Source organism: Sceloporus occidentalis, unplaced genomic scaffold, assembly GCF_023333645.1.
Source record: "Sceloporus occidentalis isolate IW3139 unplaced genomic scaffold, rSceOcc1.0.p SCAF_63, whole genome shotgun sequence".
Classification (NCBI taxonomy): domain Eukaryota; kingdom Metazoa; phylum Chordata; class Lepidosauria; order Squamata; family Phrynosomatidae; genus Sceloporus; species Sceloporus occidentalis.
Genome location: NW_028317043.1, coordinates 4796318 through 4817930, shown reverse-complemented (window position 1 = coordinate 4817930; position 21613 = coordinate 4796318).

Here is a 21613-nt window from a genome sequence, read left to right as displayed (position 1 = left end):
TTAAACGTAAATGAAAACTATTACGTTGGCGCCGATACACTGAATTTCACCGGTACTTAAAGATATCTTAATGCCGTTTTATATTAATATATATATATATATATATATATATACTCCTATTTGTGAAAGGCTTTTTCTATTTTCTGGAGAGGCACTGATAGTGTTCCCTTATGGATATTATATAAGGTACATTTAGGGGCCTCTAGGTAATACTATCAGGCTGGCACCCTTTCGCTTGAACTGTGACTGCCAGCATTAACACTATTAAAATGCATGGAAAATAGGGTATTCGCATGAGGAATCCCCCGCCAGGCCCAAACTGCCACAGAATGACAAAGGCAGACAGGGCTGCGGGTGAGGGAAGTAAACAAGAGCGGGGCAGTTTGCGTTCGAGCCCCAGAGGAGGGGTACTGCGCAGGCAGAGTGCCTTTAACCCCATAAGCCTACGGATTCTTTCGGAAAACATCGTATGTTAGAGTCGGCAGGCCACCAAAGAGTTAATAGGGAAGAGCCTCCCGAGAGCCCGCGGTCTTAACAAAGCGACCCTTGTCATTTTAGGCAGCAGAGCACTCACACAGTGCGCATGCGCATGTTGCGGCCCGAGTCCCAGGGCGCCCTGACGGCTTTCTTCTTCCAGGCATCTGTAATACGGTGCTCTCTGCACCGGAATCTGGAGGGGCAGGATCGTCGCCTTTCCCGCATTATTACCGTTAGCGAGCCCCAGATACACGCAGCCCGGAGAAGCGCATTTATGCGCGGCCAGCAATCGGCAGCACTGTGCCGGGCGCCTCGCTATTACCACACGCGTGTATAAAACCACCGACACAGCAAATAATGGGACAGTCCCGGCTTTAACGAGCAGCGACTTAACCCAAAGACACCTACGTTTATGGGATCGGGATATTAGAGACCATTTTAAGTATGCTGCTCCTAATACAAAATAACTGTATATACACACGTGTATATATATATATAGTACATAGGTGTGTCATATATAATTTAAAGGACATATCGTTTAACTTGTTACGTAACTCATCAGAACTATTGCCCAGAGTTATAAAGATCAAGGTGCTGAGCCTCCCGCGGGCTGATGATTCTGATTGGTTTCCATGGTGACTGCTCCACATTTCCTCCATACCGCAGAGCTGCTCTGCGCTGTCCGTAACATTCAGGGGGAGATCAATCGCATCATTAGCATTTCCATTCACCGTCTTCCGGTAATCAATGTTTTATTATAGAAGACGGAGAAGCCAGTTTCTCTGCACATCTGCCGCTTTTTGTAAACCGGCACCTGTCTGCACGGAGACTCCTGACTAGGGGTCAAGTGACCCCCGTGTGCACCGCTTCCCTGGGCCTTATATCTGTCGGTGCAACGTATGGGGTACAGAGGAGGATAAATGCCCCTGTGTAGTGAGCCGTTGGAGACAGCGGTGTGCAGCAGCCATTTTAAGAGACCTGATAGTGTGCAGAAAAATGGAGCTTCCCGGCAAACGGCACACTGTGCGGGGTGTGACGGGTTACTGCACGTGGGCTTCACCCCACCGGATGTGCCGCTCTGCGGTACCGCGTGTCACGTGCTGGTGCGGGATCCTCTGTGTGATTATTTTTCTATTTCTAGTAAAATGGAGGCTGACTCCAGAAACAAGTGGATAACCCGCACACAGCCAAGTGCGGGGCATACCGCACACCCTGCAGCGCGGATATCCCAACTACTCTCAGCCATGGCCCGGTGGGGTTCTGGGGGCGCGCAGGTGGCCAGTAACCCCAAATAATAGCCCCTCAGTCACTTCCATGCAAAATCCTAAAATGGCTCCTGAGTCCCTGCTTACAGAGCAGTTTCTTCCCAGCCTGGAATCCCTGTCCAGGTAAATCGCTGTTTGTTTAGAGCAAAAAATGCGCTTTAAATATCATGAATTCTTCATCTACTTACAAGATGGGTGCATTTTTTAATGCATTTAAAAATGGTTTTAAATTTAAATATTTTTGATAGTGTTAGATATTTTTCTTCACACACACACACATATATATATATAACACATATATATATATATACCGGTAGATATATTATACATACACACACAAATATATTATATTATACACATATATATCTCACACACACACACATATATATGTATATAATATACACATATATACATTATACACACACACATATATATTATATTATACACATTTATAACACACACACACGCTAATCCTCACAATTGAATGGGAATTCTAGTGAGGAGTGCTTCTCCCTTACACATTGATCAGACTACTGATGCCAATGACCCTGAAACAATAAATCGGTTTGTAAAAGAAAGTTAATTTCTGATTGTGGGAACATACTTCTTGTCTAGAGATTCGGCTTAACGGAGAAATGACATAAAATGTTAAGAAAAAAATCTCCTTTTTGTACCAGTGACATGCTATATTAAATAGTGTGTATATATATAAATATAGATATCTATAGATATACTTGTATCACAATAACGTTACAACACGATAAACCCACGGGCAGTGTATCTAGAATCAGAAACAGATACCTAAACTTCTCAAGACAGCAACAAAGTTGTCAATAGACGCTCTATTTGTACAAATATTCCAGAATTATTGGAAAATAATTATCTGCTGCCATTATCCAGACAGCTAGAATAAAATGACTATTTGTGATTGTATGGTTGGCAATCCCTGTTCCTGAATTACCAATTAATCTATGGATTTCTTGTAAGTATTCACTCTTGGACATCACATTAAATGTATAGATCCGCTGTGACATTTTAGTAACAACTGTAAATATATATATATATATATATATATATATATATAAAGTCTAGTGTATAAACGCTCACCTCTTACTCTGATCACCAACATACACACCTAGGCAACCTTAATAAGCAGAAATGAATATTCATTCAAGTATAGATCATGTTTTTATGCTTTACATTAAGCGCTATTTGTTGAATGTAACAAACTATCTGTGTATATATAATGATATTTCATAAACACGCAGATATAACACAAGATATATGCATGGAAAGGGTTAATGTAAATGCTAATTTTCCAGTAGACGCCTTTTACTGCCTCTATTTATCTACAAGGAGCAGAGATCTAGAATAAATCTCCTGCGCCCCCTGTCGGGCACTTAAGGAACAATTCCTTTGGATTAATTGACTTCCTTCCAGCGTTCTCCAGCGTTTCAGTTATTCGCCAACACGCCTCCCCCTCTCATCGCTTTTCCTTGTAGGCATACAAATTATCTATCTATCTATCTATCTATCTATCTATCTATCTATCTATCTATCTATCTATCTATCTATCTATCTATTTATCTATCTATCATCTATCTATCTATCTATCTATCTATATACTCTTAGCAATGAAAAAGGGGGATGTTGGTGAATATATGAATTAAGATTCTATATACTCTAATTCATGTAATTATGGTGTATATATATATATATATATATATATATATATATATATATATATATATATATATATATATATATATATATACTTTTTTTTGTCTTTGTTCCCCGTCAGAAAAATAAAGCTCGGCTAAAACAATTGCTTAGAACATTAAACTGTTTCTTGGAACAGCAGCATGCCATATATCCCGAGAAGGGATAGATGAAAAACTTTAAGAATATCGGTTAAATCGGATTATTTTGTACATTTATGTTGCTATTAAGGTTGATCATTGGCATCTCACCTGCACAACACTAAACATAAATGAACCACAATACATTAGTATAACAATCCATTCACAGTACCCCTCACCGAAATGATTAATCTGCTCCAAACCAGCCCTCCAAACCCAATCCAGTTCTGACACCGATCCCTTTACAGTAAATATAAGCGCAGGAGCTGCATGCTGGCAGCCTCCAGGAGCCCTCATCAACCGTACAGTGGTCTCCAAACTCCGACATTAATGGCAGATCCCCACCCCAAATGTCTGAAATCAGAAGGCATGAATCCATTAATAATGAGGATAAGGGATTCATGAATAACATTGGAGGTGAGTCATTGCAAAGTGTCTAGCTTTTGAAGGGTTAATTATACTGGCACTAATGCCCACACTGCCATTTAATGCAAACATTATACTTTCTATAACTACTACAAAAACTATATACATTTCCCTAAAAACTGGATTTTATATTTTTATGAGTATGAGCTTATTTTTTATGAATAACTCAGCCTTCATTTTTCTAAAAAGGTCTTGTAAAGTCCCCGTCTGCCTAAATTCATTATGTTCTATGTTGTACTTTTGCTAAGATTAGTTGTAAATGTATGTAACCATGGTATTACTTAATATATTTTTTGAAACAATTATTCAGTGCTTTGAAATTATTTAAATACATTATTTTCTTAAACTGGGACAGAAGTGTAAAATACAAAGCAGGTTAGTCAGAATCAAGAAATCTTCAAAAAGTTTATTTTTTTTTTGGAATCTTGACAATGTATAAAGCAGTTTGCATAAGATTTCCTTTGTTTGACATGAGTCAAAATTTAGATCTATGAAATAAATGCCACAAAATCATGCCCTAAAATGTAGCACATATTATATATGGATATTTGGATAGAATAATAGATTTAATTAATCACCATATCCCAAGTATCGCTTCTTTTGCATCTAAAATCCTCAGTATACGTGGCAGTTCCATTTACACATAGTGTTATGTTACAAATCCAATTTTATGCATTGCATGTATGGCGCACTTGCTAGTATTTTATACATAACAGGTAGGTAGGTGTCAGGATTTTGAGGATTACGTATCAAACACGATAGGGGTTCTCATCTAAAATAACCTAATATACGAATACTGTTTTTCCTTCAGATATTTTTCCCTTTCGTAAGCCCCAGTGCTACAGCTGTTAGACTTATTAGAACGGGTAATTTAATTTAAAAAAAAAATTTGAAATAAAAAAAATCAACACCAGAACTGTTGGCAATATAGTAGCAGTGCATTGCATTTGAACATTTCCCGCTATGTCACATAAGTTTCTGCTAAATTGCATTTGTGGTTGCTTGGCCTGATCTTTTGCTTATTGTTTCAGTATATTTAACACCTCAAAGGTCTTGGTTATACCTGATAGAATCGTAACAAATCCCAGGGCTCTTTATCCTCATAACACAATAATCCCAGAATCTAGGCATCTGTCCCTCTTAATGAAGTGGCGAGCAAAGGATGCAGAGCAATACAATGTCAGGTTTATTTAATTGTTATCTGTTTCTATAGTTCCATCATATTCTGCAGCGCTGTACAATGGGTAAACAGGACATAACGCTTAGTGCATCATAGAGCAATTTTCACTGAAAGGTAAGGAGGGCCCTGCGCTAATGTGCTTACTCTTGTAAAATACCATGGGCAGATTAGCGTCACTCCCATAGTGCGGAAATGGAGCAAAAGGAGTAGCTTATTAACTAAACTGTGGTTCGTTGAAACAGCTCATCTTGCCTACTTCACGATGCATTATAAGAGGTAAGTGCAGAGCTGAGCCTGCAAAATGTATAGTCAAGTGGGTGAGATTTCTTTAAGCCATGCATTATACATGGCCGTCTTGGAGGCTAAACTCCCTGTTTAATGAATAGCTAAAAACGGTGTGATGTACAAAACTCTGCTATACAAAAAAAGGCTATATACCTAACATTATTTATAGAAACAAAGGGTAAAGAGAGCCCTGCTCACATAAGCTTACGGTCTAGAAGGAGGTGGGGGTATATTACACAAGCGATCGTGTTGTGATTTTATATAAATTGGTATAAAATATATAGCAAACCTCATACAAAGCATTTTTACCATATAAATCTTATTTTAAGAAAGTAAAATGGAGCATTATTCACTACCCTCTTGTTGATACTCTTACTGGGAGTAAATCCACATATGGTGCTGATCCCTAGTACACCAAACCACAAAATAATAAAAGGAAACATTCACGCCATAATTCAAATTTCTTTTTTATAATCAAGCAGTTATGAGCCAGAGTTCTTACCCATCTCTTACATGATCTTACACATTTTATGTTATAAATACCTTAATCAGTTTACACTGCATTATATTAGTATTTCATGTTTACAGCTTAAATGAATGCATCCTGTGACTGTTCAAAGTGTTCAAAGATGGCATGAAATCGGTAAGGTACCTCCTGACCACTGACGCATTATTCAGTTTATCCGTTTAGTAATCTCAAATATTTCCACCCAGCCCTGGGTAGATTGTTCATCTAAGCTCTGCTCACAGTGGGGCATTAAAGTCAATTCTGCCACATTATGGCATTAACAATCAAAATATTTTACAGTTCCTTATTTGTTAATATAAAGGTCCATTATTTTATTACATCATCACACGAGGCTGTGTATGAAGGCCACAACATAGCCTTACACGTAATGGGGTAATAATGCATACACAAGTGGACTGCCGCAATGTTAATATATTTGTTATGACTGGTGGGAAGCTGAGAATAATATAGGACCCCTCACCATGATCATGTCAACATTTCAGAGTTTTGTATTGGGGGCTTGCTCCTGAGATGGGCCTGACTGTGTAGTCTTATTCGAAATATCCTTAGCCTACATGCATTAATCTGATGGTGGATTAAAGAACAAGGGAAGTATTGGGCTAAAAATAAAAGATAAGCGAGAATACAAAATAACACAAGGAAAACAACGTCAGATGCAGCACAGAAGAGAAGGTCTAAAGGCTTTCAAATGGTTAAATAAGAAGGATTGCTCGCAAATCTCTTTTTTGTAGTCTTCGGTTTGTAATAAAGTGTTAAACTAAATTACATGTCCCAAGCTCCAATCCCGAGTAAAACATTCATAATCCTAGTGGACTGTTAAATCTATACAAACACAATTTACCTTCAGACAGATCACAATGACAATAAACATTACAACACACAGAGGCTGCCTCCCGGCAGAGGCAGGTGCTAGCAGAGGTGCAAAGTTGAAGGCCATGCCAATAAAATGAATTTAACAAAAGAAGACCTTGAAAAGCATACAACAAGAATTCCTTTATTAGAAAATCAAAACCAAAATTCAACACTCCCTCTACCCACTCTGATGGCCTGTCCCAATTTGTATATTATATTAATACTAAGTATTTATGGTACATATTTATACTAATAAAAATACCAATAAAAGGCTGAGACTAGGGTGGCCAAAATATAGTTTTTGCATCATTAATTAGCTTGTCTTGTATATAAATTCACAGGCTGTTGAGTGGAAAAAAAAGAAAACCTGGATGCTGTGGAGTTGAAGGCAAAATTGAGTTTCAAATGTAGGTACGGTAAACCAAAATTTTCTGCTGTCAGTTTAGGTATTGGCGATAAGTTTAGGTACATATTTTTTTAACCCAATCACCACTTTTCTTACCTTTTGTCACAACTTGCATCACATCATCGCATTTAAGGAACCTGATCGATAATCTTTAATTTAAGATTAATAATCTTAAAATATATAAAATAGACCTGTATAGAAATATCAGTGTTGTTGTTTCTGATATTAGATTTGTGACCTGATTTTTTCCCCCCTTGACCACATATATAAAAACACAGGAGTATTTTAAAATACACACTAAATAGCTGGATCTCTGAAATAATATATTCTATCCAAACAGCAACGGGCAAACTATTCTTCATCAATTACCGTTCAGCAGGAAAAACAGCTTAAACATGTTTCGGCTTTTGATGAATTTGTTCCTTTTATTTATATCTATGCTTTATGTTTTTAAGTAACATTAAGGGGACAGGATTTCTTTGAAATATGCTTCTTGGACCAACATATTGCATTAAAAAAATTTAATTGACATGCTTTTCGGTTTGGACACTGATTATCTGACATTTAAATGGCAGTGTTAGGAGCCTGTACCTATTAATTTCAGAGTAATGTAATGAGACAGAGACAGTTATGTTGTCAGAAAACATGTGGACAAACTGGAACTGTTCTTTCTCCTCCTGATTAAGAAGAGCATTTTTATTAAAAATGTGGAGTGCAGCTTTCTTTCGTCTGCCAGCTGGTCCTTATGACACAGACTCATCACTTTGAAGTTTTATTGTCTACAAAACTGCTTGGAATCCAACTTTATTGTTTGGCTTCTAGAGTACTGGGCACACCTCATCTGACTCGGGTATATATGCCTCACACCCCTGGATGCTGGCACCACAAGCTTACAGTCTGGATTTCCCAGACATGTTTCATTTGACCAATCGATCTTGCAAGCCAAGGAGCAGGAGGACGGGAGCACAGTGCAAATGTATAGATAAGGATATTGATTAATCCCTCTCATACCCCCCTCTGGGGGGGGTATGGCCTGGGTGCCACTCATCAGGTGGTGTTTGTATATGACCATGAATGTGTATGTGTGTGTCAGAGGGCGTATGTATTAACATGCGTGTATAGGGTGTAAGTATTTGTTAGTGAATATGCTAATGTGCATGTGTGTTGGCGTGAGTGTGTACGTCTGTGCAAATGTGAGAGTGCGTGTAAAATGTGTGCCAGTGCGTTTGTGAGTTACCGGGGGTGCCAGATATAGGTTGCACCCTGAGTGGCAAATATTCTAGGTGTGCCCCGAATGGCTGGAGTATCTCCTTAACCTTTATCGGTTGCTAAATTCAGAATCTGTCTCCAAACTTTGCATGAATGACCCAAAGAACTCACGATCAATTGATGTTGATTAGAAAAAGAAGACTTTATAACTGATATTAATTTAATCTGGAAGTCCAGCCATTTAACATTTGTTAAGTAACACTGTTTTTTCTCACCTCCCATGGGGTGCCTTGATGTGGAAGGTGAGCTTGTGTATGTTGGCAAAAATACAGTTCTATTCATGATTATTTCGTGTATACTTGCAGGTTTGGATTTGAGTGCCGGGAATTTGTTTTTATAAGGTGTAAATGTCACCTCTGGTGTGTGGCAACATGGTGAAACTGCATTTTTACCCAAGTTAAGCACTAAAATGTTATAAGCTGAAACAATGGAACCTCTTTGAGAAAGCCTATGAGTCTTTTGGCAGTTAGTTGGTTAAGAGACACTGCTGACTGTGCAAGACATGAAGCAGATCAAAAAGTTGGCTGAAACATCAAAGAATATAATTAAAGTGTTTCCTTCATCTTCAAAACAAGAAGTTACTGAAGCAGCGCTGCCTGGTAGGTCTTTCATTTCAGAGTATAGTATGTTGCATATAATTCCAGCAATATCCAATGGGGAGATCCATATAGAATTCTGGAATAAACACAAACATGTTTTTGTTACGGAAGTTACGAGTCAGCAGGCAGTAACTATGGAAATAATGAAGTAATGGAAGTACTGACCAAAAGCTTTTGAGGGTGGTTGTGTGCATATACCTTATATTACGCCACGCTAAAGGTATATACTTTGACTCACTGGTTTAACAATGTTTTATACAGCTCCAGCTAAGCTCTTTCTGTTGCAGAAATTCGCTGTGCTTTGACCTTCATAGTGAATCGTGAAGTGAAAGAGTTGAAACCACAGCTGTCCTGCAAGCACTCTATCTAGTGAATAGCCGTCATTTAATAATTGTGTTATGCTGAGGGAAGGATTTCTTGTCTTTTGTCTCACTAACGAAATCAAACCGATCAATCAAACTAAATGACCCAGCTGATGAAAAAATACAAGAGAAGAAAGAACTGGAAGTATTAGGAGGCATATCTGAAGGACGATGCAAGCACTCAATTTGCCATTTCATAGTCAAAGCCCTGTACTGGCCTACCATGTAGGCAACCTAGATGGCCACCTAGGGCACTGGGCTTGTATGTAGTATGTTAATAAGCCAGTTGTTGCAAGAGGGGCAGCAGAGACAAAGTATGCCCAGGAAGCTAGAAACCCTCTATGTATCCTAGTGATATTACCCATAAGCTTTATTACATATCAAAATCTTTGGGCTTCAATGTCAAAAGAGATAAACGCTTATTTAACTGAATTTTATTTGCATTTACCCAGAATAATTTAAGTAGATACTGGTGTCATGGAATATGTAAGAAAATATACTATTTGGTAAATTAAAGTGAGTTTAGCAATCAGTTGAGTATTACATATTTTGGTAAGACATTTTCAGCCAACACTTTTTTCCCAAGGACTGGAACACTTTCCTCCTCCAAGTGCTGGGATCGTAAGCTCCTTTGAGCAGGGTCCTCCTCACCTGTTTTTTCTGTAAGTCAATTTGTTATGTTACATACTACTTGTTATGTCCTGTCTACCCATTGTACAGCGCTATGGAATATGATGGTGCTATATAAAACAATAAATATTAATAATGTTAATTACTCTTGAGTTGGACATCACTGCAAATTGCTTGGATACATTGAAACACCTATGGATAATAGGTCATCATTATGGGACCTGTATAAAAACAGCTTTTGATTATCAACCATTTGGAGCCCGTAAGTTACAGCTTACAGTATACCTGATACATTCATTATATATGATATTTGTATGCATAATTTGATACTAGTGTCTCTTTTAAGGATTATTTTTTAGTATTCATTGTATAGTGGTCATTAACATGTTTTTTTTTTAAGTTCAGTAACTCACTCATTGAGTTCCTAATTTCTAAAACATGAGCTTGTAATTGAATGACTGACGGTCGCATCATTCTTTCAGCTGTCTGTCTTTCTGCCTATTAATTTGTCAACAGACAACACCCGACTCTTTCTATTTCTGCATTTCCATGTATAAAACATAATATTCTAAGCCGAAACTTTAATGTGGTCAACATATCTCTGTCAGGTTGTCTCAATCTTTGTCCAGAGGGTTTATATACAGTGGTATTTCTGACGCATTGTATTTAGGATCCAAATAAAACCTTAATATATCTTTATATCCTTAAATTCTTTAAAAAAAAATCCCCATGGTTGGAAAGTTGGTAACCTTGAGAAGGGGTACTGACTTTAGGTGATCGAAATGGGTCACGACCCAGGAAAATTGTTGGCTTCACATAGGGGGGGTCGATGCATTGACTGGTTTGCTTAACTTTACAAATGGTAAACTCTGTTTTGTATTTTAAATGTTAAAATTTTGTTTTTGAGTTATAAATTATTTTCCCCCCACATAGTATACAACCATACAACCAACCGAACACATAGAAAATTATGGTGTGTATGCTTTATTAACCTATACATGTTACTCCTAGTACTTGTAACATATTGCACATATACTTTTACCTCTCTTTAATACTGATGTTTAATCTATAGACTTGGGGTTTGTGTTTCTAATAGAATGACATTTATTCATGTTACTTTGTGGAATTACTATGAAAATATGCATTATTTTTCCTGTTAATATTCATTTTGAATATAAAACTCAATTTAGAGAAAAAAAAATCACATAATTAACATCTAGATTACTTTCTGTTTTTGTGTTTAATCATAGAAGTAAAGCTACATGTTTGCGGTTGTCCTAATTATGACAACATGTTTACTTGTCATCTTGCCTGGCCCAATGTTTATTCAAGAAGTTGTGTTAATGCAATACTCACTTTAGAAGTAGATACTTCAGAATGTTAATATGAAACCACCTTTGAATATACCAGTAGACCCATGGTACATACTCGGTCGAGTAGCAAGGCATTGTCTACTTAAAGTCCCAAAACTCTGATCAGATATCAGTTTTATATCCTATTGCACAGAACCATGTTGGACAGAAGCAGGGCTACTCTACAATGGTTTCCATTGCTGCAATGGCTCTGGTCCCTTGCCAAATGATGCTAGGAATGTGTCCTGCCCCATTACATTAACCCAGTGTATGTGTGTTGGGGTACAGTGATGCAGGTGAGTAGGCTGTAGAGATGCTGCGGAGGACAATGGAACGGGGGAAAAGGAGAACTGGAAAAGGACAAATTGAGAAGACGACAACTAACAATGGGGAGACGTGTTGGGTTTACAAAAGACCATCGTCAGGTGAAAACTAACTTATTTAAAAAATCCAAAGAGCACAAGGAAGGCAGGAATGGGCTGAAAAGAGAAGGTCAAGAAGGTGATGTTTAAAAAAAGATAGGTGGGGGAAGTGGCTGTGTTAGTCCAGTCTCAGACACGTTTAGTCCTTTAACACGTCTCGGATGATACACATGTGAGATACACATACATCCCTCTTCCTAGAGTGCAAAATCCTTTGAGCTATTGTCATGTGATGCGCTACCTGGCATGTCCTGTTTACACATTGTATAGTTCTGCAGTAAATGACAGCATTTTACAAATCAATAAATAATACTTTTTATTGAGTATTGTAGTTTTTAAAAATAAAAATAATCCCCCTCCAGTTTTAATTCCATGTACGGTATATTCTTTTTTTAATATATCTAAACCAAATACAGGTGCTTTACAATTAAAATGAGCATAACACCAAATATACAGAAATATAAGATTAAAGAGTAATTCAGGGCATCTCCTCTCATAACAGGACATCTGGTCACCCTGCATAAAGCATACATTGGTGACAGCTGCAGGTGAATAACAGCTTGCAGGGGGCGAGAGGAAGGTGACTTTTGGATACCTTCTATTTTTGGTAATCTGACTCAGCTTTAAGTACCTTATTGTGCATGCAAAGGAAAACATCCCGCTTGCACAGAGCCGGGCGGCTCCACAGGCCTCATATTAGGTTGCTTTTGGCAGGCTTTTACAAATGAGTTCTTGTCAAGCAATGCAAAGTGCTGAAGGTAGGATTAGCACTAGGATGTCTTTTCCTAAAGGTCACAGGTCACCGCACAAAGTTTATGAAAGTAATCTGCAGAGGAAGCAAGAGACAGCTGTTAGCAGAGGCTGTGACTTCTCTTCATCATTCTTCTGATTTCTACATTTTTTTCATTCCTGGGAGTGCTTTTTTTTCATTCACACAACTAAAAAAAAATGCCGTCTCATAGCGGGGAAACCTTTCATGATATTTCTTCGTCCAGTGGGCAGTTTGTGTATAATTCACAGCACCTGTCCTAATGCTTCAACAAAGAGAAAAATATCTGTGAAATCTCTCACTTTCACTTAGCTGATGGACAGACATGTGACTCAGAGTCTCCTAAATTATTCAGAAGTAAGCCATAAACTCACAAACAAATACATTGATTCCCTTGTTAAAACTGCAGCATTATTAACTTATGGAGCAGTCTCAGCAGGAGAGATGGAGAGGTTTCTATATTCATAAGGGATCTGCAAAATAATAAGCACAATCACCTTCTGTTGACAACATAATTATCTGAAGCTATTGGCATGTCGCTGATCTTCTGATCCGAAATGGTAACTTTCAACAACAGCATCAACCAGCAGCCCTTGTAGGCTTCACAAAAAGTGCATTAGTACCACTGATATGCAAAGCATTGACAATTGCAATAAGTACAGGAGGTGGAAAGAATGGTAAAGGTCTAGTCCTTCTAGGTCAATATAGGTCACAGCTCTCTTGATAAACTATTTGTTTTACTCCCTCAGGTGAGATCCCTAATACTCTTACATATCTGGATACATTTGATCTGCACTTGACTGTGAAGTCTCCACTAATTCAGTATTTTTCATACAGCTTGAACCGATTTCAACTTATTGGAGGCAATCACAGAGATTTCCAGACTGTCTAAGTGGCACTGCTTTTATTGGGAGTCCTGGCCTCACTGGGAGCCAGGACATGTGTAATATAATCCAATAATCTAAAATACTAGTGGGATTACCAAAATAAATTTATAATGCGACTACATTAAAAGATAGCAGAGACTGTGGGTACAAATTTCTGAATATATGGCTGCTACATTATGAGAGACATGTAGGTTGCTGTAGGTTAGGGCTGTCTATCCAACTCCTAAATTATAGGAGTTCAAAAGAGAGAATTTAGAACTTAAAGACCAAACGTTAAAGAACACAATAATATGTCATAACTGTGTGATATTTCTCTTCTATAGAAGATCGACTGTAATTATTGGTATCTTTCTTTTCTCAGCGTAGGACGCCTTTGGCATGATTAGTCCTATGTTTGTTGTGATGCAGATACAATTCCGGATGTATTTATCTCTGCTCCTATATTTCAATAATTCTGGGTAATATCGAACGTTCATATGTTTCTCCTGCATTTGTTCTTTAATGGATATGGAAACCAGTGAGTTAAAACACCCTTCTACACCTCTCAAACTAACTAAGGTTAATGGATTGAAATTGGAGACACCTACTTCATGTATGCATCCCTTTCATTTTCTGTAGGTGGATCGATGCTCCTCAAGATGCAGTCTTCGTTCTGTGATGACCCTCAAGGTCCTGAGTAGCAGGTACTAATACTGATGCGAGTAAATGCTACTTAGCTTGACATCTGGGTTTGGATGGATGTTTGTGAGATGTCAAGTCACACTATCTTACATTCATAGGAAAATACAGATAATTTATGAAGCCCTTACATGCTTATATATTATTTCATTTCATATTGTGCTGGGGCAAATCCTATGGGTGCAAACTGGGTCCATGTGTACATTATATATAGTTAAAATTGGAAGGCAGTCAAAAGCAGATAGACTTGGTTGCAGAGTTCACAGAGGTTGGTGGAAATAAAGAAACCAGAATTTTGGTAATTTATAAATATTAATACGTAATATTATATGTGCGCTGCTATCAAATCTATGTGTGCACCGCTATTAAATCTGTTGTGGGCTCAATCCCCAGATCTTTTGGAGACCTAACAACAACCCTACCTGCCCCCCATGTGCCGCCCTAAATATGATTGCTGGAGATGCCACTAGGGCCAAGCAGCAGGTTAAAGGAGAGAAGCCGGAGCAGGCAAGCGACCATTTCCACCAACTTAGAGGCCAGGACTTTATTCATACTTAACAATGTGTGTGCCTATTCAATACATGACAAGAAAATGTCTGCATCTAAAGACATATTATAGAATAACCACACAGTTATTTAACACTATATAACCGAGCATGCAGAAGACTTATCTGTCTTGTCAAAAAGGTAATGTTAATTTAAATCAACTTACATAAAGTATGCACTTGTCGTAGAGTTAACTACCAGTACGCAAACATTCTCAATTAAATCTGAATATTTCAATCTATATATTTTCGTAATGTGAATTTCTAAAACACTCTTTATATTATTTGTGTCCATTTTACCTTACATACTAATTGCTTGATGCGTAGAATTTCTCATTTGATAATTATACTTTAATGCATTCAAGTCTACACATTAGCAGTAAAATATAGGGCATGCATTGCACTGTAACAATTGCCAATTAAATTTATTTGACTGAGATTTATTTCCTTAATCTCATCCTGTAGATTGCGAGCAGAGCCCTAAAGTATCTATTTATATTAGTCTGTCAGTTCTAATTTTCTCAGACCCCTTGAATATATGTATTGCAAGAAGCTCTGGATACATTCTTAGCACTATATAAATAATAATAATAATATATTATTATTATTATTACTGTATGCACATAACTCATATTTCCGTGGACCATTTATATACCCGCAGCAGATTATGGGGTTAAACACAAAAAAAACTTTGAATTTTGTCTACTAGTCCAGAGAAACACTCTGTGGGTTGCTGTGGGGACAGCACACTTTGCACCGGGGTATTTTTAACTTTTATATCCGTTGAATACCGCCTGGCAAGTAAGTAGAACACAAATACTACATAAAAAATATACTGGCTTTTATGCATAACCCTCATTGTTTTAACTCTTTGATTGCAAGAGGGATGAGAGTTCATAGTATACCATAAGTATATTGTACAGCGCTACGGAGTTTGATGGCGCTATATGAAACATAAAAGTATATGAAAAATGAATGGTTATTGTGACCCTGGCACAATAAAATAGAAATTGTATTAGTGGGTAGAGCCAACAAAACAGGGTGTTTATTTTAATACGTTGAGTAATTTTAAAGGCATTATTAGTAACACATTCCAATTATGACCTATTTTTTCATGATTAGTGAACCAGAAACAAAGGTTTAAAAGAAGACGCAAACTGATTAGCCACACGTATGCTGGTAAATGTTGTCTTCTATACACGGGATACCCGGTAAGGGCCACCCTGTCATTGAAATATTATAAACCAGTCGAGGTTTCAATAATTTACAGTCAGTAATGACAGCTGATACAATAGGTGTAAAAACAGTCGGCTGTGTTGTAAATAAAGACAATCAGGTTATAAACACCAACTCATTGCCTGACGGCTTACCGGGATAATGAACGTCTGAACCAAAGCCGAGTCAATAAAACACAAAGCAGTTAGCGGTATATATAATAAAACATACCATACAATGCTGTGAAATAATAAACTCTGGGTAAGGAAGGTAAACATTTAAGATGAATGTACAATTACTCCATAGTGATTCTAAAAGCCTCCCAACATTGACCTTCGATCACGCTTTTGTTACAACTCCCGTTGGAAACAGTCAGCACCTGAGGTTAGTCCGGCAACTATTAACATCATATGTCTTAGGCTTTCTGCGGACAAATACATTTTAACGTGCAGACCACATGGGAAGACGGAATAGAAGCCTTTAAAATAAAAAATGCCAGAACAAAGGCATGATTTAAAGTTAGAAGGTGGGAAAAGTATCCTTTACAGAAAGTGGGGTAAATTCATGGAAAATACATTCAGTGCTGACGACAAAATTATTATAAAGAATTTTAAAAAGCTTGAAATGTGTAAGTTAAAAATGTGATTAAAGAATTAAAAAAAAATTCTGCCGTCACTATCTGTGTGGCCATTTTTATAAATATGAAGTTACAATACAGGTTCACTTATAAAATAGGCTGTGCGGGCAGCAAGCCACTTATTATTTATGGTTCAGCAAAACTCATAGAGATCCCTTATTTTGATGTCATATACAGGATGCTTGTTCAGACTTCGATGGTATTCGCATTGTATGACACTGAGTGATACGGGGTAGGTGGAAACAGGAGCGTAAATAAAAAGGTTTATAAAAATAGAAGTATTTATAACGGTGAATGTTCCTTTTTTGTCTTTTGAGTTGCACGACAAAGTATATGAAATATGGTATTTTTTACAGCTGCTTGTGCAAAGTCTTCCTGCCACTGATTGACAGTTTCAAGCAGCCAATCAGTGGACAATAAATTATATTATAATGTCAACGTTTTAGTTCACTGTAATCATGTTCCCTGAAATGTTAACTTTTATAATAAATCCCAGTCCTTTGAGGGCTCCTGCCTCAGCTTGTAAATAATTTGCAGTGTTTGGTACTTAAAAAAGCTGTTAGCTGCAATTTAGTTTAAGTAAAAGAATGCAGAACAACATGATCCAAATATATTTGTTTATAAAAAGGGTTTGTCCTGAAAAGTAATTAAGATTTGGAGTAACAGAGCGGAGGGAGACAGGCTGTACTTACAGTTCTTCCCACACATCGGTTATAATGTAGACAACTTCCTATTGTAGATTTTAGAAGCCAAATCAGAGAATACAAAGTATAACATAAAAACGTCATCAGTCTGCCTGCATTTCCAATCAATAACTCGGAATGAATTAAAAAGATTCCATCATACTTAATGGTGGTGATTGACAGCACAATCCCAAATAACATTGGGATTTCTTAAAAAGATGCATTGCCTTGGAATTAATAACAACCCTCATGTTATTCAGGGTAATAACATAAAATATGTTATTTAAAATTATATTAATTTAACTCACCAACAACAGAAATTAATAACCTACCCTACGGAGCGCCTCAAATTTTAGCTTTCTTGCGCCATTACAGAGGAAAAATGTCAAATCAGTCTGATTCTGCTCCAGGGGCCAGTGCAGAACCGACTGCGAGTCAAATTTACTCTACAGAAGAACAAACAACCCCAGATGTGCGTCTCGTCGCTCATGGGCCTCGTCGGTGGGGTCCAGGTGAGTCCAGACGTGGACTTTGATTTGGGTTTAAAGGCAGAGGAGTCCCACTGATTCAGCTCCTTGGTAAGCAATATAGCCATGAAAAAAATAGATAGGACTCGCCAAACTTGGGGTACTTTGACTTAGTGGGGGGGTAAGCAATATACGGCCGTATAGTGTGATGGAATCCCCAATATTCATGTTTTTTGAATGGTATTGGCTGGGTATGCGCTGAATTCCTGCCATGTTCTGCGTGCGTATAACACAAATATCAACAAGGTCTCTTTCCCATAAAGCTGTTGACCTCCCACCTTTAGGTTTTAGATCAGTTAAGGGGCAGTATAATGATAAATTACCCCTTCAATTTACATTGCTGAAACCACCCAGCACTTGTCTTTCCACATCTGGTCATTCAAAGGAAAAGGCCCATGGTGGGAATCATTTTCATGATCAGTAATTAGGCAGTTAGTGAACATAAACAAATCAAGCCAGTGGCTTCTGACATGCAAATGAAAGTGTCTCCTAAACACCCCAATCCTAGAACTTACATCTGTTCCACAGCTGATGGGCTTTAAATGCCTTCATTTCCCAAATGGTGCTATTTTATCTCCGCTGCGAAAACATTACTTTGTGATACGCTATTTTACTAAGCCGATTCATCAAAGGGTCTAATGAAAATTTACCGCGCGATAGCGCCAAAGAATAACATTGCATTAATAACACTTATGTCACTGTGATGCTAATACAATACATTCGTTCTAATGCCTACTGATGAAGGTGGGAATATATAATATTATAATATAGATTCCCTTTTATCTATGTACATGAATGTATGTTTATTTCATGTTTCACTTCATTATAATCCCATTTTTTAATTCTGAAAATTATATTTATATTGACTTCAGATTATCCAGTTTTACCTAATCCCTTCTATGTAGGACATTCTTGCTGTGGATATGAGTGTTTTTTCCCACCTGGATTCTCAATCAGCAGAGATCCATCTCTTTTTCACACCTCGTTAAGAGCCCATTAAACAGGCCAACGAAGTCTATGCTCTTGGACCGCTAATTTAAGGTATAGGTGGCCGAAACCACACATTGGTCCTCAAGAAGGTTCTTTGGAGCAAGATGGCCTTTCTGATAACCTGTTAATGACATTACACTTTCTCCTACGTCCTGCAAGGATTCTGATATACACCGAGGTTTCATTACTCAACTCTCCAGTGAATAAATCTTTCAGACTTCTTTCAGTGCTGGGCTATTAAAAAGCAGACAGTGGCTGTTAAATTCATGTAGGACGCCTCCGTAGCTCCTTTTCCCTGGGAATCCAGAAGGGGCAATTATCAAGGCAAGATAATTACGAGGCCAAGTACTAAATCTGAAGCAATCAGATACATTGTTAGTTATTCTAGATTGTAAGATCATTTGTAGCAGGGCCCTCCTCACCTTCTGGCATTACCTATTATGTCTGGTTCACTCACTGTACAGGGCTGTGGAATATGATGGCGCTATATGAATCAGTAACAATTATAATACATGTAAAAAGGGTTGCTGGTGTAACTTTGTAGATCATCATCTCATGAAAGCAACCAATGGAATATTCGATTTCCACGGGACAGTCCCAGTTTGTAACGATACCCTGCTGTCCTGCAGAGCCCTGCCGCTGTCACGCTATTTGGGACCGAGGTAGATCTTGGAATAACAGCGGCATTTGGGACCACGATCCCGTAGTCCAGAATTCATTCTCCGATGTCTGTGAATATGCAGGATGTGTGCCCGGTGCTGCCACCGATGCTCCAGGACCTGTCCCCGGCGTCCCGATTTGCAGGGGGTAGAAGTTTGGGAGGTATGTAACTGGATCATTGAATTGGTTGCTATGGCGAAAATACGTTTTATATATCATATTATTGGTTTCTTTGGCAGTCACATCAGATTAGCTTCTTGTTTACTTTGTTCTACGTCTCTGCGATTCGTTAGTTTTGAAGAAGCCCGTAGTCTCAATATGATTTGGTTGGCACCGTACAGTGGCGATCGGGAACTTTTTTCCTGTTAATTCCAGAAATAATAAATTTCTACTGAATCGTGATAAGCATACCATTTGTCTTGAAGTGAAGGCTTTTGGAAGGTTAGTGGTACACTTTGTGTTGCGTCCCTTGCTTTCTCATCACACCGCTCATTTGTTGTGGAATGGCTGAGCTACCGATGAACTGTAAACTACCCCTAATCTTTCATTTTTGATTTATGCCACCAGCCTGGAAATCCACAGAGGTTACCGGGAGGGCACTGTGGTCTCCTCCTCACCAATCAGAAGCTGTTTGACATAGTGTGGGATTATCATTGGTGGGCTCTGGGCTTGCGTTTTTTGGAGATGGACCCCACGCATTCCTTTCTATATACTGCGTTGTAGGAACTTTTCAACATCGTTATTATCTATTATTTTTAATGTTAGCCACTCAAAACAATTTAACATGACAGGCTCGTTTTCACACTCCAGTAGGCTGTTTTTCCAAGTGGTACGACATTCTAAAAATAATTATTATTATCTTTTCTACAGCACCAACAATATGGGCAGAGATTTTTACAATACATATTCAAAGCTTCTGAAAAAACTACAACCGACAGACAAAGAGGAACCAAGACATCAAGAAGAGAGGACAATGCTGTCCTGTCTTTATAACCAGAGAAGCTTTACCTTTAGTAGATACGATGATTTAGCGCATATATGGATTATTTATCACCTTTATCTGAATGGCGGTTACAACAAACAAATACATTTTAATTTTTTCATTCCATTAGATGCTTTTAGTGTGTGTGTGTGTGTGTGTGTATATATATATATATATATATATATATATATCCATCAAATAACAGATGGAATAAGTATCTTGTGATTATACCTTTTTTATTGGACTAACAGAATTTTGGAATTACAAGCTTTCGGGAGCTCTTCTCCCTTTCTAATACTACCTAAGCATGGAAAGACTGCTCTACTTTCGCTGTCCTTGTGCCATATTTCCAACAAAAAAAGAGCATGCGCAGTCTGTGTAATATTCTATGAGCAGGTGATGTTCTGATGCAGTTATTACAGGGGGGGGAATATTATCTATCGAAATGTCCTAACTACAGTAAGTAAATCCACGCTATATGAGCTGTAAAAAGAAAACAATGATAAACCAATGCAAAGCCCATGGAGATTCGATCAGATTCAGACCTAAGTGAGCCTGGATCTAACTTAGACTGCAATCGAGTGGCCAAAAATATTGTGCATTTTTTAATCTAGTAAAAAGATCTACATGGAATTAACGAATTTCAAAAATGCTCCTAAAGCCGACTTCAAAAATTTCCACACAAAGTTACACAACAGTAACAGCGATGTGCGATAGATTAAAATGATTAATGTGGGACTTTTTCTAAACTATAAACTATGTTACTGTGTGTTTCCCCCATTGTGTTTCCAACGTGGATCGTAGAAACATTTTAATTATTACACGTGGCTGTTTAAACGGGAAAAAGTGCAGTGAAAGAAATAGAAAAACAAAAACACAACATCGGTGCTTTTGTAAATTCATTAGATGAAAGAGACTCTTTGTATGGTTGGCAGCCTTATTGACCTACGCTCACTTTTCTCTTGAAATATAAATCTTCTGTGGTCAAGAGTCACATCTGAGCAATAAAACTGTTGAATAGACATTAGCTTCTAATGTGATGAATCCAAGACAAAAGGTGTTATCTTATCTCTCATCAGTTGTTGTGGACCTGACACATTTATGGCTTGTGATGTAAAGCTATAAAA